This window comes from Canis lupus, chromosome 11 (assembly GCF_003254725.2).
Source record: "Canis lupus dingo isolate Sandy chromosome 11, ASM325472v2, whole genome shotgun sequence".
Classification (NCBI taxonomy): Eukaryota; Metazoa; Chordata; class Mammalia; order Carnivora; family Canidae; genus Canis; species Canis lupus.
In genome coordinates, this window is record NC_064253.1 from 30,702,565 (window position 1) to 30,717,472 (window position 14,908).

The 14,908-nt window shown below is 39.1% G+C and overlaps 1 protein-coding gene and 1 long non-coding RNA gene across 36 annotated transcripts in view; one reads left to right on the forward strand and one right to left on the reverse strand.

Moving 5' to 3' along the window:
• Window positions 1-352, reverse strand: part of PTPRD (protein tyrosine phosphatase receptor type D) — a 2,185,700-nt gene extending 2,185,348 nt beyond the window's left edge. For 19 of the 34 annotated variants that reach the window (XM_049116091.1, XM_025431935.3, XM_049116119.1 and 16 more), the window contains exon 1: window positions 17-351. The gene's annotated coding sequence lies outside the window, so the exon portion shown is untranslated. Of the gene's footprint in view, window positions 1-16 lie in introns of all 34 variants that reach the window. The other 15 variants (XM_025431949.3, XM_049116113.1, XM_049116112.1 and 12 more) reach the window with 5 other exon arrangements.
• Window positions 353-939: 587 nt separating this feature from the next.
• Window positions 940-12,379, forward strand: LOC125756045 (uncharacterized). Of its 2 annotated transcripts, none has more exons than XR_007413972.1 (2): window positions 940-1,119; window positions 11,995-12,379. It is a non-coding gene; the product is annotated as an uncharacterized LOC125756045 (long non-coding RNA). The 2 variants fall into 2 exon arrangements; XR_007413971.1 differs by lacking the exon at window positions 940-1,119 and adding an exon at window positions 2,396-3,167.
• The last annotated feature ends 2,529 nt before the right edge of the window (window positions 12,380-14,908 follow it).

The following is a 14,908-nucleotide window of genomic DNA, read 5'->3' on the forward strand; positions in this document are numbered from 1 at the left end:
AAAACAGTTTACTTACTAAAGCAGCCGCTCCAGTCCTCCTTGGAAACCCTGAGGAGTCTTCTCTTCTCTTTCCTACCAGTCAAATAAAGAATTGTCTCTCTATTCCACACAGGCCCAGAATAAACTGCAAGAAAGGGCAGCACATGCTCAGCAGCCCGTCGGGCTTTGGCTTGGGCAGGATGCTTCGGGTGCTGTTTGTTGCACAAGTGGGATCTTCGTTTCCGGAGGGAGGGGACACCGACCGAAGAAAATCGGGGCGCTCCGAAAGCGTGCTTGGGTCCTGCAAATTCTTCAGAAGGCAAAGTACCCGCACTCTGCCCGCCGAGGCTGCCTGTCGGCGGCGCGCGAGGGGAGGAGGCGGACAGGAGGAGGAGGAGCCGCGGGAGGGCGCGGGCGGGGAGGGGACCGCCGGGCGGGGGGGGGGGGGGGGGCGCCGGGAGGCCGGCCGAGCTGCGGCCGAGACCGAGACCGAGACCGAGACCGCGACGGAGCCCGCGACCGAGACCGAGACCGAGACCGCGACCGCGACCGCGACCGCGGGGAGGGCCGGCGAGCGGCCGTCCGGGCGAGGCGCTGGGCGAGGCGCGGCCCGGGGCGCTCGGGCGGCCGCCGCGGGCGCGGGCGCGGGCGCAGGTGCGGGCGCGGGCGCAGGTGCAGGTGCCGGAGCGGGCGGCGAGGGGCGGGGAGCGGAGGCGGCCGGCACCTCCCGGCGGCTCCCGCGCTGGCTGGCTGGCTCGCGCTCGCACACACAGGCACACACCCCACGTCTCGGCCGCACGCACTCACCTGCATTTCCCTAACGAGCCACTTGATGGCTGCCAGCGGCGCGGGCCGGCGCGGGAGGGCGGGGGTCGGGCGGGGAGGACGCGGCGCCGGGTGCTGCGAGCGCCGGCCCGGGTGGAGGCGGCGGCGGCGGCGGGCCGGGGCCGGAGGAGGGCGGCCTGCGCGGCGACCCGAGCTGCCCGGGCGCGACCCCGCCGACCCCGCGGCCCGGAGGCCGTGCCATGCCCCGGGCCCCGGGCGGGATAAAGCGGTCCGCGCGGGGAGAGGATGCTCTATCCCGACCACTAGAGCCACAGAGGACTTGTCCAGGTGTAGATCCCGGTTGCGCCTCTTCAGGTGTTTGCGTGCTTTGGGTTATTTCATTTTGGGGTTTGGGTGGGTTTCTTTTTCGGAGGGAAGCTGGCGGCAAGCGTCAGGGGGGCAGAGGAGCTAAAAATGCAGGGGGCAGAGTTTTAATTTGCAAGACATTCGTTGCTCACGAAGGGTCCACTTTAATGAGGAGGAGGAAGAGGAGCAGAGCTGCGTGGTGCAGGGTGCCCTGCGTGTAGTTTTCAGTTGGGGTGCTTGGCAGCGTGGCTGGGCTTGAGGTAGAGACAGGGCTCTGTCAAGGCAGTAGCTGAGAAGGGAAAGCCCCGAACAAGAGTTGCTGGAAACTAGCCTGGCTTCAGAGGCGAGGACCGGGACTGCGTGGGGGTGGAGGTGGGGGGTGTATTTCTTTACTACCTGCTTAGGGGAATGACCGATGCCTCTGAGGTGGTGTATCACAGACTCTGCCAGCAAGGAAAGAGTAACTTAAACCCCCTGAGCAAAGCTAGAAAAGAGAATTAGCACTGGGGAAGAGCAGGATGGAAGAAATGTCACAGAAAGCTTCTAACATTTTACCGTCATTTGTGTCTGATCAAAGGATACAGCTGTGACAACGAATGCTCTCTCTCTCTTAGTAAAGAAAGACCAATGTCACCACGTTGGTCCTTTAAAAAAAATAATTGTCCTGTTTATAATAATGCAACAGAAAGCCTTCCAGGTACCCTCTAGTCAAAGGTGCCCTAAGCACTGTGGAAGAAAACCGAAAGCAGTGGGCCATCTACTTTCCTTATATGTCCATGATCTAATAGCATAAATGTCACTTTCTCCCAAAGAGAAATAAAGCTTAATCAATACATGTGACATTTTCCCCAGGGTCCTTTCACCTCTTTTCTTTTCATGCCTGCTTCATTGCCTGCCATGTCCCTTTGCTCTTCAGGAGTGACCCTTCTTCTGAACCCATCTCCTGCCAGGCTACCTGCTCCACCCCCATAAACCCACTGAGCTCAGCCATCCAAGAGGGTTCACAATCATTATCACTTAAAGCTGTTCTTGGAAATGATAGGATAGGAAACAAAAAGATTCCTTCCATGCATGCAAGTGTGTGTGTGTGTGTGTGTGTGTGTATGTGCATGTGTATGTCTATCTTTGTAATTATGCAAAGCACCTGCCCCCTTATGGTGTTGTCTGTGCAAGATGATGACTAACTCAGTCTCTCCCCTGGTCTCTCCTTCCCTCCCTCCCTTCCTCCCTCCCTCTCTCCCTCCCCCCCCCCCCTTTTGCACAAATACACACCACTCCCTCCTGTCTCAGCTCCTTCCTGTCAGTGTTCAATAATGGTTTTACATGAACTTTCTGTTTGAAAGCCTCTGACTACCAAGAGCAAGTTGAAGCGGGTTTGTAGGAGGCCTGCCAGAACTCAACACTGCAGCTATGTTTCCTGTCATCACTCACTCATTACATACACTACTGTACTTAATGCCAAGTGGCACCAGAAATGATTTCCTCTTGTGCTATTCGTAATAATATATCTGCCTTCCCCCGGAAACACATAGAATAAATAATAAAAGAAATAGTGCATCCTGATACCGTGGGAAGAGCAGATGGATGCTGATGTGGTGGTGTTAGTTACCTTTTCTGTTGTTGTTGCTGCAGAGACAATGTGGCCTCTTCTCCCTTTCTACTGCTTCTGGTGGGTTAAGCAAAGCATTTGGCCCTTTTACTGTGTTCTCTTCCCATCTTTCCCTTGACAATAGTTTGTATATTTTAAATAAAGATTTCATTCTGCCAACCCGCAGGAAGCTTTTAACAAGATGCAGCTGAGTGTGTCGATATCTTATCTCTCTTTCCTGCTGTATGGGGGTGTTCAGCTACTTGAAACTCATCTCAACTTCAGCTCAAAGCTGGCATCTCACAGAGACAGTGCTCCCTGGGGCTGATTTACTCTTGCCTGTACACAGCTCTACACTGGTGCCCTCCAGAAGAACACAGGGTAATTTAAACATCGGAAGAGCCACGGTTATTATATTCAGCCCTCTTCCTCCGGCATCACTCCCTACTTAATACCACAAGTGTTAATTGTGAGTAGCTTTTTATAGAGATTTTATTAGTGATTTATTAGAATTGGACTGAGATATCTTTCCTGACGATGATCGCACCAAGCTGCAACAGTTAAAAAAAATATTTCATTCTCTAACTACCTATCCACCTCCTGTAATATTACGGTTTATTCTTCCTTCTCAGATGAAAAGGCAGCTTTAAATGTCCCCTTTGCCAGTGTATATTTATTTTTAAAAGACAGCACTACTTGTTTAAATTGGTCATTGTCAGTGAACCATGGTGTTTAAAACAACCATGACAAATGTGAAATAGAAATTAAAAAGGGAAACTGGGATAGGGCAAGAAAGCATGGTCTTGAATATCAGCCATCTGAGATTAATCTCTTTTGAGGTTCCCTTTATTTTACCACCTTGCTTTATTGACCAAAACTTTAGTTTGCCTTGTTACATTTAAGCTTAGAATTGATTTTATCAACCTCTATAATTTACATTTGTATTTTGACTTTTTGAGGGAATCCAGTACTTTCAGCCTTGTCTCAGCTGTTGAATTAGGCTTAACAACTCCACAGCAATAACCTCCTGTTCTCAGATGTCCTTTAAACATATCAATAGCATTGTGGGAAAACATCCTAATTATATAGTACTCCATAATATGGAATTGGAAATAAGGAAAAAGAAATAGAAAACATGGTAATAAGGGAACTGGGAGGAGCAAGTCACCCGTTATAAGGGAGACAATGATCAAAAGAGATATCCCATGACCACCAGATTGGTGAGTTTGATTTTGTCAGGAGTAATCTTGCTCACTTTGCCACCCATGAGGTTTTGTTTTGTTTTGTTTTGTTTGTTTCTCAGTCTGCAAAAATGGTGTACACTTCATTTGTTCTCCCTTTCTCCATGTTTCCTCCTGAAGTTATGCTAATTGGCAGAAAATGCAAGTAGAAACAATTTTATATTGATATTAAAGTGGGAAGTCCTGCACTTAGTCTAACTGCTTGTACTTATTTCATATGAAACAATGATAATCTTTGACTCTTCCTCAGCTTTTATTTTGGTCAATGAGGATAGAGTTCTAATTGACTAAATGAGTCTAATTTCCCTAATTTTTTATAGATGCTTTGCTACCAGGAAGGCTGCCTGGGAACCTTAGAACATAATGAAAAATATGACTTGATTATTACTCGATTTAGGGAGTCTTAGTGAGTGGAGTTATATTTGTGATAATTGTGGATTCAAGGCTTCAGGGTTACTCCACCAAAATTATTATGGGCTAATGCTAGGTTACAAAAAAAATCTAAATGCTTTGGAACTATGGGTTTTGATATGATATAATACGATACACTTATTTTTTCGTTTATTGTACAAAGCATTTTCTATTCCTCACCCCTCCTCAAACCCCAAATCCACCATTTGGCCTTCTTTGTGTCCTAGGAGTTAGCTGCTAGGAACTGCACCTACCTGGTTTCCCTTGTCCTTTGCCTTCTGTTGGGTTATGCTCAACGAGACGTACTGGTGGGGGACAGTAGGAGAGACGATTCTTTTCCCAATTGTTCTGTTAACCTAGCACTGAGTTATTTTCTGGCAGTGGCTGCATTCCTCCAGAAATACACCCTTCCATAGTTGCAGCTTATACTTGTCTCATCCTATCTCTTGCCCCTTCAGCTTTCCTTTCCACTGTGGCTATGGGATGGATACTCAGAAATCTCTCTTGTCACTTCCTTTAACCCAATTGCTCTTCCAGAAAGTATCCCTTATCTAAATTCTCTCCAAAATCATTCCTGATGTTATCTTCCATTCCTTACAGGTATTCTGACTGATATATTTTTGTTATTTATAATATTAAAAGATAACAAGAAATATTTGATTCAATTGTTTCAAAGCTTAATGTACTATCCAAATGTGCAGGGCAGTGCCAAAACATTATTACCATTTCACAACCTGAAAATAGCTTTAACACACTACAAGAAAGTATTTGAAGGTATAGCAATTTGTATGGCTACATAATCACAATATACTAATATTTTCCACAGAGATGTCACTTCTCTGAGTATCAAATGAGCCAGATTCATCAAACTGGTAAAACTATCTCAGTTTTTCTTAAACATATATGTTAATGTTTTATAGTATCTGATTACAAAAAATAATATAATAATAATACATGTTTTGAAGTCTAGTATTTATTATTTTATAAAGCAGATCATAGTTTATAAGGTACTACTATAATTTTATTCAGTTTTAACAAACTAAATGAGTAAGGAAGCCTATATGTATCCATTCTTCCAATTATTAAAAAAAAAGCCAATAATGACGATATAAAAAAGTGACCTAAGTTATCAGTGAAAACCCAAAATAACTGCTCTATGCATATACTTTGGAATGAGAACAGTTGAACATGAATACAAAGAATGGAATCCACCAAGTTCTTTTAAGCAAGCATTTAAAAGATGTATATCATAGAAATTAATAAACATCAGAATACATTTTTTAATGAAAGTAAACTATAATTCGAGAGAATAGGTAGTCATTCTACCCCTCTGAGGTTTGGGGATATTTTTTACCTAAAAAAATAATAAGGGATGCCTGGGTGGCTCAGCAGTTTAGTGCCTGCCTTCGGCCCAGGTCCTGATCCTGGAGTCCCAGGATCGAGTCCCACGTCGGGCTCTCTGCATCCAGCCTGCTTCTCCCTCTGCCTATGTCTCTGCCTCTCTCTCGATCTGTGTCTCTCATGAATAAACAAAAAATAATAAAAAGATATCTAATGCAAAATTTCATCTATACATCTCTACTTAATTAAGGCGTTATGCATATGTACATAGTATTTTGTAGGTTTTTTAAGTGCCTTACCATGTAAATATTAGGTCTAAGAAATCTGGGGTACAGAAAACAGGTTGGTTAGCTGACCCAGGGACACAAAGCAATTAAGTCTTGGCGCTGAGACTTATACCCAGGTAGTCTGGCTCCTGAGTTGCTATGTTCAACCAGTATTCTATGTCATAAGAAACTTTTTTTCAACTGCTGTTCCTTTCTTTCTTAGGGTCAAGGCCTTCTGAGACAATTACCTAAATTTAAGAAATTTCTTAATTTCTATTCAGTGAATGGAAAAGATAAGTTGGGGATGGTGCAAAAAGAAAATTGCCCTATCTTCTCTAAGAACTAATTTTCAATTTTTAAAGTGAATTTTTTTAACTTTATGTTTCTATTTAAATAACTTTGCATATTATTTATTTTCATATGAAAAAAACCCTTGTGTCTTGCATATCTAATGATACCATAAAAATCATATCATAAAAATAAAATTTATGATTTTTTTCTAGATACATCATGGACAATTTGTTCTATTACCATAGTTTGCTATATTTGCTACTTTCCCCTTTTGTACATCTGTTTTTATCTATTCTTTTTTTTTTAAGATTTTATTTATTTATTCATGAGAGACACAGAGAGAAAGAGAGAGAGAGAGAAAGAGAGAGAGAGGCAGAGACACAGGCAGAGGGAGAAGCAGGCTCCATGCAGGAAGCTGGACCTGGGACTCAATCCCCGGTCCCAAGGATCAGGCCCTGGGCTGAAGGTGGTGCCAAACCGCTGAGCCACCTGGGCTGCCCTGTTTTTATCTATTCATGTTTATTTATTTCCCACCCTTACCTACAACCAGGAGAAAAAAGTAATATATAGCTATGGAAAGTGTTTCTATATATCACCTCTCTTTTATAATAAGGGGTCAACTTTCTGGAACCTTTTTAAGATTTCCCCCTGTTTTAGTGAAGAGCAATATGTTTTCCAGGTACTTATTCCTGACCTTTTGTTCATGTGTAATGATACTGTGGCAGGAAAAAATTATAGTAGCATTTATTTTTATCACAGATTTTATGTATATTTTCAACATTTAAAATTGTAGATTTTTAAAATAGAAGCAAAAGGAAGAAATGTGACAACTATATCATATGGATCTCTGCTTTCTGGCATTCTATATTTTACGGGTGATAAGCAAATCATAAACTGATCTGCTTTTTCATGAAAGGATATCTAAAGTAAATCAAAAGAAGTTTATAGGTTTTAGAATTAATTTTTCCATGTAATTATCAATGTCGTAACACAAGATGATATGGCCCAATACTTCACCTTCTTCCCCACTTTTCTCTCCTAAACCTGGTATGTGAGAAATAATCCTTTTTATATAACTAATGAGTGATAGAAGTCCTGTAAATTTTAGGGAACTTTCCTCCTCATCATAATTTAAAGAATAATTTTAATGTAAAAACATTTATTGATACACATATATATTAAATCTAGTTTTTTATTTATTTTTTAAAGATTTTATTTATTTCATTCATAACAGACATAGGAGAGAGAGAGAGAGAGAAAGAGGCAGTGACATAGGCAGAGGGAGAAGCAGGCTCCATGCAGGGAGCCTAACGTGGGACTGGATCCCAGGTCTCCAGGATCATACCCTGGGCTGCAGGCAGCGCTAAACCGCTGAGCCACCCAGGATGCCCTGTTATTTAATTTGCAAAGTGTGTATTTGATTTCATAAGCCCTCATGTCATTACACCTTATGAAAAAAAGTATTTTCATGTTAAATTTTTAGGCAAAAGGCATTGAACAATTACTGCTATACTCAAAAGGAGAAAGAATCAAAGATGTTTTCAAGAAGTCTTCCAGAAAGGGTGATAAAATGAAGAGTCCTCTTTACAAGTTTGCTTCACTTTGCTACTATTAATCAGAATTCTCTTCAGGTCCATCTAGGCTCTAAAAACATGAGCATAATAGGGATATAGATCATGAATATGCATGTGATGGGGAAAGGATTTATTAAAGTTAGAGTGTTTCCCACCAAAATCTCTTCCTGGCACCAGGCCTCTCTCAGACACACATATATAACTGGCCCATGCTCATCACCACTCAGAGCACAGGAGGTTATGCTTCCCTTGCTAGACTCCTGTTTTTCATCCTGCCCTCCAAGGCTTTTGCTGCCCTGGTTCTCAGACTTTTGTTATGCAGAAACTGGAGAAGTGGAAGAAATCTGGGGATGAAAAGACTCAGACCAGGCATTTGGGGAAACATAGAGTGCAGAAAGATAAGATTTAAGGCAGTTATAAAATAAGGATCTACTAAGCAATTACAAAATGTGGAAAAGTTGGAAAGAAGAGAAAAACACTATGTTCTGTGTAAGTGTCACTGAGGGATATGAATCAGGACCTCCGAATAATACTTTTGAAGGGCTTAGTTTTAAAGACTGGATTGCATTTTTATTACTTTTTTTTTTTTAGACTTTTTATTTCTTTGAACAGCTAAAAGATCTTACACTATACCATAAGGAGGCTGGAATTTTTTGTGGTTTAACACACATATATACACACACAGATAAATGTAGTTTTCACCCAAATATAGGTTACATAATTTATAAGTTGATTTTAAAATCTTAAATTATTTTTAAAAGATACCAACATGATTTTAATGTGGATAGGATAAATGTATTTTTTCTATATTAAATGTATTGTTTTTGTAAACGTTTTGCAACAAAGATGCACTACTTCAAATGAAGTTTAGTTAGATGTTATTCGAATCTTCAGTGACCACTCTAATTCTTGTTCTCAAAGACAATGTTTACACATTATGGATATTAATAAAGTATTATCTAATAAAAAATAAAATGTTTGCTTTAACATTGGTATTTTTAGCAAAAACATCTATAAGCACTTTTCTCACTTTGATTCTTAAGTAGAAATGTAAAAATTGTTATTGAAAGCCACATTATTTTTGAAGGAATCCAATAAGTGCTTCTTGAATATTTTTATTTCCAAAATCTCTCACCTCAGTCTCCACTTAATATGTCCTATGTAAGCCCATGATACACAAAAATCTAAGACATACTTATCCAGACAAAAGAGATAGCAGCCACATTCTCTGTTCTTTATCCTGTAGTGCCTTTGTGCCAGATAGGACCAAAAGTAATACAGACCCACCATATAGTTCATTTGAACACAACCTATATATTTCCTGGCCATCCTGTAAAGGAGGGTACTGAATTTCAATGGATTTAGCCAAACACATATTCTGAGAACCTAATGAATGCAAAGTAAATAGTGTACATGTCTGTCTGGGGGTGGTTAAATGAATAATGCTTATAAACCAACTTATAATTTGGAAGTCTGGGGGCACATAATTAGATTTAAAAGATTTATTATGCAAAATTTAATCAATTTATCAAACAGCCTTGCAACCAATATTGTATTGCAGAATATTGAAAGAAATCTACATGCCAACATGATGTCTAACTCCTGAGCTTGCCAAAACTCTGAACTGAAATTATTCAGGCAATAAATGAAGGAAAATTCCTCTAAATCTCTGGAAACTTAGAATGGTTGCTCTCAAAGGCCAAACATTAAAAGGAATTCATATGTTATAGACTGTGTTGATGGAATTACAGACAAAGATGATTTAACGGATTAGCTAATTTCAACATTGATCCTTCAAAATATAGCATAGTGTCAAAGGAAATAAACAGTGAATGTTCTGGAAGAAACTTACTAAAATCCTCAGATTTCTATGAGTAGGGATGAACTATAGGGTAATAAAGGAAACTGAAAATGGCATGCAGTGGTAAGTACCATGGAGAAGCAGCACTGCTAGATGTTAAAACAAGGGAACAGAGTTAATGTGTAATAAACCAAAGAAAATTTGCAGGCCCAAACATGAAAGCTGCTATTTTAATTATGAGTGTAAATAAGATTTTTCAAAATAATGAGAGAAATGCAGGGGAAGTTATTGCTTGAAACATTTTTTTAATTAATAGAAAAAAATTAGAAACACCTGCAATATGCTTTGTAAAATTAAGAAGATATGGTACTTTGGAAACCACAATAAAAACAGAAAGGTGAAAGCAGATAATAAACTACAGTATAAAATTAAAAAGTTAGCTTTCTGTTGAGGATGGAGACGCAGAGAAATAGGCAAAAAGAATTGTAAAAAGCTACCAAAAAAGTCAATAACAATATCTGAATGAGAAAGCAAAATGCAACCGAATAGCAGAATTTACACTGCAGAAAATTGCGGTTGAACACTAAGATTTCTATTTAGTGGCATTTTTTCTCAAAATATTAAAGACAAACATCTTTCCTTTATAATGTTAATTAAAATGAGAAATGTAGATGTTTGTGTATGTGTATACCCTTACATATATACCTATATAGATACTACATATATAACCTATATATCTGGTTATGTATATATCTATTCTTCTAATATTGTATTTACATGTGCAAAGAAAAGGCAATATGCATTGTAATACCTAGAACTTTTTTAAACGTTTTATGTCTGTATTTTCTAAAATAAAATGATTTATTTTCATTACAAGAAATATGTTTGATATACATATAATCCTAAAATTTCTTTGATATATATTCTGAAAGTAGGTGAATGCTTTTTCTTTTTCAAATGTTCCCTTTGCTTCAAGTAGAATCTACACAGAATTTACTAAAGAAACCAAATTGAAGTAATGATTATATGCAAATTTTTCCAGTACTCTAACAGGAGTTTTACAATATTTTTCCTATTTCTCATCATACCTTATTTCCTGCTGTATACGTTAAATAGTAAAAGATGATAAAACCAATGTTTCAGTTGTTTGAAGAGCTTTGCAAATTAAATTTTGAAGTAAGCCTTTGCATATTTTCTAAATATCTCCAAATCTTCCTGGTGTGATTAAATTTGTTAAGATTCCTTTGCATATTGTGTCTCTCCTGACAAAAATTGTTTCCATTCATAAATGGAACAAAATGATAACTGAATAGTGCCAGAAATAAAATAGTTCAAGAAAGTTCAAATATGTGGTCTTTGAAAGTTTTGTACAGGCATGCTGTTTTTCTCAGTTCAATTAAGTGATTCAAAATTGTGGTCCAGGAATAACCTTCAAAAAATTAAAAGGTACATTTGTATCAAATTGGCCCACTGAAATCAAATTAAAAAGATTTTAAAGTAAAAAAGAAATAGCTTATAATGTGAGTGCACCAGTGGTTGAGCATTTTAAAGCACATTTCTTCTTTTAACATTTTAATATTTAGTATTCTTAAATCTCATGTAGAAATACATATCTATACCCTTAAAAAAAGATTTTATTTATTTATTCATTAGACAGAGAGAGAGAAAGAGAGAGAGGCAGAGACATAGGCAGCAGAAAAAGCAGACTCCATGCAGGGAGCTTGATATGGGACTCAATCCCGGGACTCCAGAATCACACCCTGGGCTGATGGCAGGCGCTAAACTGCTGAGCCACCCAGGAATCTCCTCATATCTATACCCTTTTGATTTTACATTATGGACATTTCATTATGAAAAACCGTGGTACAACTGTATGAATCACTCTATACTTCAACTAAGAGCCACGATTTTTAAGCACAGAATGAGAATTATACAGCCCATAGCAAAATACTGACTGCAAAAGGGTTAAATTATTTCCTTTACATCAACTGGTTTACTATGTAATTTCAAATTTAATTCTGATGAACTATATTAGCATTCAAGCTAGAAAAATAGGTCTCTTCCAGACATTCCCTAAACAAAACCAGGGTAAATGAAAATAATAAATTTGATTTATATCAATTTTTAGCTTTCTAAGTCATAAGATATTTTGAATCAGTGTCCTAAACATGCAGTAATTTGAAAATCATTTTTTGACACTCAGAGAGGAGAGTGATAAGAGTGAGGAGAAAGGCTTGTTTCTCATTATAGTTAGTCTCTATTTTACTATTTTATACCATTTTATAACTAAATAGAAATCTCTTAAGGAGGTATTATAATGCTACAGTAAAGAATGTTTGTGGGTTATTTATTCCCCTTTTGGACTTTTCAGTGGACTTTTCAAGCCTTTCTTCTGAGATGATTCTTCTCCGTGGTAGAGCATTCCCGAGAGAAGGAGCTGACTTCCTGTTACAGGTGCCAATTTCAAAAGTGGTTTTAGTGGCTTGAACATTTGTCCAAGAGTAACAAGAGAGAAACCACCAACGTGTATCATCAGACCACCGAAGAATCATCGGACTCAAATGGCTTTCCATCACCATCAAACTCAACTCTCTGAAAATAGAGTTTCATAGATTTTACTTGCTATTAACAAGACTTTGTCTTTCTGTCTGATTTTACTTTCCCACATTATATTGTTTACATACAAAGAGCAAAACACTAAAATGTGAAAATAGTGAACCAAATATTTTAAGATTGAATAAAGTCAACAAGCCTTATTGTCTGTCAAGCTTGAGTTTTCTGTTCACATTCTGACATGAGTCAGCAGAAGGTTAGAGAGGATAAGGTTCACCTTTCTGGAGAGAATGAATAGCAACTTAAGTTAAGGGAGAATGACTTTCCTTGAGAACAGCTATGGAAGACAATGCAGTATGAGAACTCTGTGTGTGGACTCAAGAGTCAGATAGCCTACATTCAACTCCCTGTTTTTCTTCCTCCCTCTCTGAGTAAATACTTTTTCTCTGAGCAGTATATTCCCTTCATTCCCTTCTATACAAAATTTCCTTCTCTGCAAAATGAAGATAATAATAAATTTCCTTTAGTCTCCTTCCCTGTAAAATGCTAATAATCATGATATCTCCCTCACAGAATTGTTGTGAGAAATGTGTGGATAAATTACACTGCTCGACTTCCCTCGCTAGACACTTTATCTTTTATTACTACTCTTGCTTAAGTTTTCAAAGTAGTTAAATTTTCTAGTACCTGCCACCACACTTCTGTTTTGACATTTCTCCTTACCAATAGCTCCCACTAACGGGGCTCTATATGCATGACCTGGGTGACCACAGCAGATTATGTCAGGAGGAGAAAGCTGACTCAAAAGAAAACAGAACATCCTCTTATTTCCTACATTCCATCTTCCAAGAATTTCAATAAGGAAATTCAGAAAACACAGTCTGAAGGAGATATATCAGGGAACTCTGAAGTCATGCAGGTTTGGGGCAAACACCTATTCAGGTGTGTTAGCAGAGTGCAGTGACTACAAAGGGGAAGAGGAAGAGAAAATGGGAAATCAGGAGACAAAGGAGTCTATACAGTCATCAAGAGGTATGCCAGCTTCGGACTTTCCCTCCACTTCCAATTTATAAGACTGTAAGGACTGGCTCAAATTTGTCTTCAATACTTTAATTCAAATAAAGGTATGCTCACCCTAATGAACTTGAAATGTGATGAGTAATTTGTTTCTTCCAACTAAATGATCCCTGCCTCAGCAGATGTTTTCGTATTGCAAAGCTGCAAGTATAAAGTTCTGTTTAAAAAATGCATAAGTGATAGATGCAAGCAAATCGTAGAGGAGGGGAGAGTAAGTTGATCCAAGGCAATGCCAAGCATCTCTGTGCTGAAAGTGAACGTAGAAGAATTAATTTCTCTCATACCAGCAAAGGATATTTGGAAATAAGCCCATCAAGAAGAGACACTCTGAAACAAAAAGGGATAAAATTTTGCAAAGAGGGATAGAAGTGTTTAGAAAGGTCAACCCAAAATAAGTACTCTTTTACAAGACTATGTTTAAGAAGGGTTGACAAGATGACATCAGTCTACTCAGCGATTTTGGGGAAAAAAAGAAATCTAGGTAAGAGAAATGATGATAGCTGAACATTGGTGATAAAAGGTAACATTATAGGGAGGTTGCAAAATGTAATATAAAGAGCTCTGAGGCTTAGCTTTGATAGATTTGCAGTAGAATACCAATTCTGCCTGGGACAAATGACTTCATCCCCTACACTTAGCCTCCTTATTCTAAAATTGGAAAAGCAAGGGTTGCCATTCAAGGTTGACAAGATGATTGAGAATAAGGACATTGTCAGAGGCTCCTGGGTGGCTCAGTTGGTTGAGCATCTGACTCTTAGCTTTGACTCAGGTTGTGATTTCAGTGTGGCAGACTAGACCCCAAGTTGGGCTCCGCATTTGATGGAGAGTCTGCTGGAGATTCTCCCCCTCTCTTTCTGCCTTTCCCCCTGCTCATGTGCTCTCTCTTCTCTCTCTGAAAATAAATAAATAAATCTCTGAAAAAAAAAAAGAATAAGGATATTGTCATCAAACAGAGCTATGTTCCTAAGCTGATTCATAACAAAGGCTCAAAAAATGTGGTGTTGGGGGTTTGGTTTTTGTTTTTGCTTCTTTTAATTATTTTTATTATTGCTTCCTAATCATAAGAGTAATTAATGAAAGGAGGAATGGAAATCTAGCTTGGACCATCAAGCTTCAAAAACAGGAAGATTTCACCTTTTTCCATTGTTGTTGCTGGAATTCATTATTAAATTGTTTATAGTTTAGCCACATAACAATTTGCCATAGTTGATAACACCTGAGATATTGAGGAAAAACAGTAATATGTTTTGTAATGTTTTGTAATGATATATCTCTCTACCCTCCATGTCTCTTAAAGCATAATGCCTATCTTCCTTCATGTGTCTGAACAGTTGTCATGTCCTTTCTATTCAGTTACAAGGGACTCTTAGATTTGCAATTTAAAATAACTTAAATCGGGATCCCTGGGTGGCGCAGCAGTTTAGCGCCTGCCTTTGGCCCAGGGCGCGATCCTGGAGACCCGGTATCTGAATCCCATGTCAGGCTCCCGGTGCATGGAGCCTGCTTCTCCCTCTGCCTATGTCTCTGCCTCTCTCTCTCTCTCTCTCTCTGTGACTATCATAAATAAATAAAAATTATAAAATAACTTAAATCTTTAATGAATTCATAAGAAATTTTACAACCTTTATATGGTGAACAAAGATGATCATCTTGGG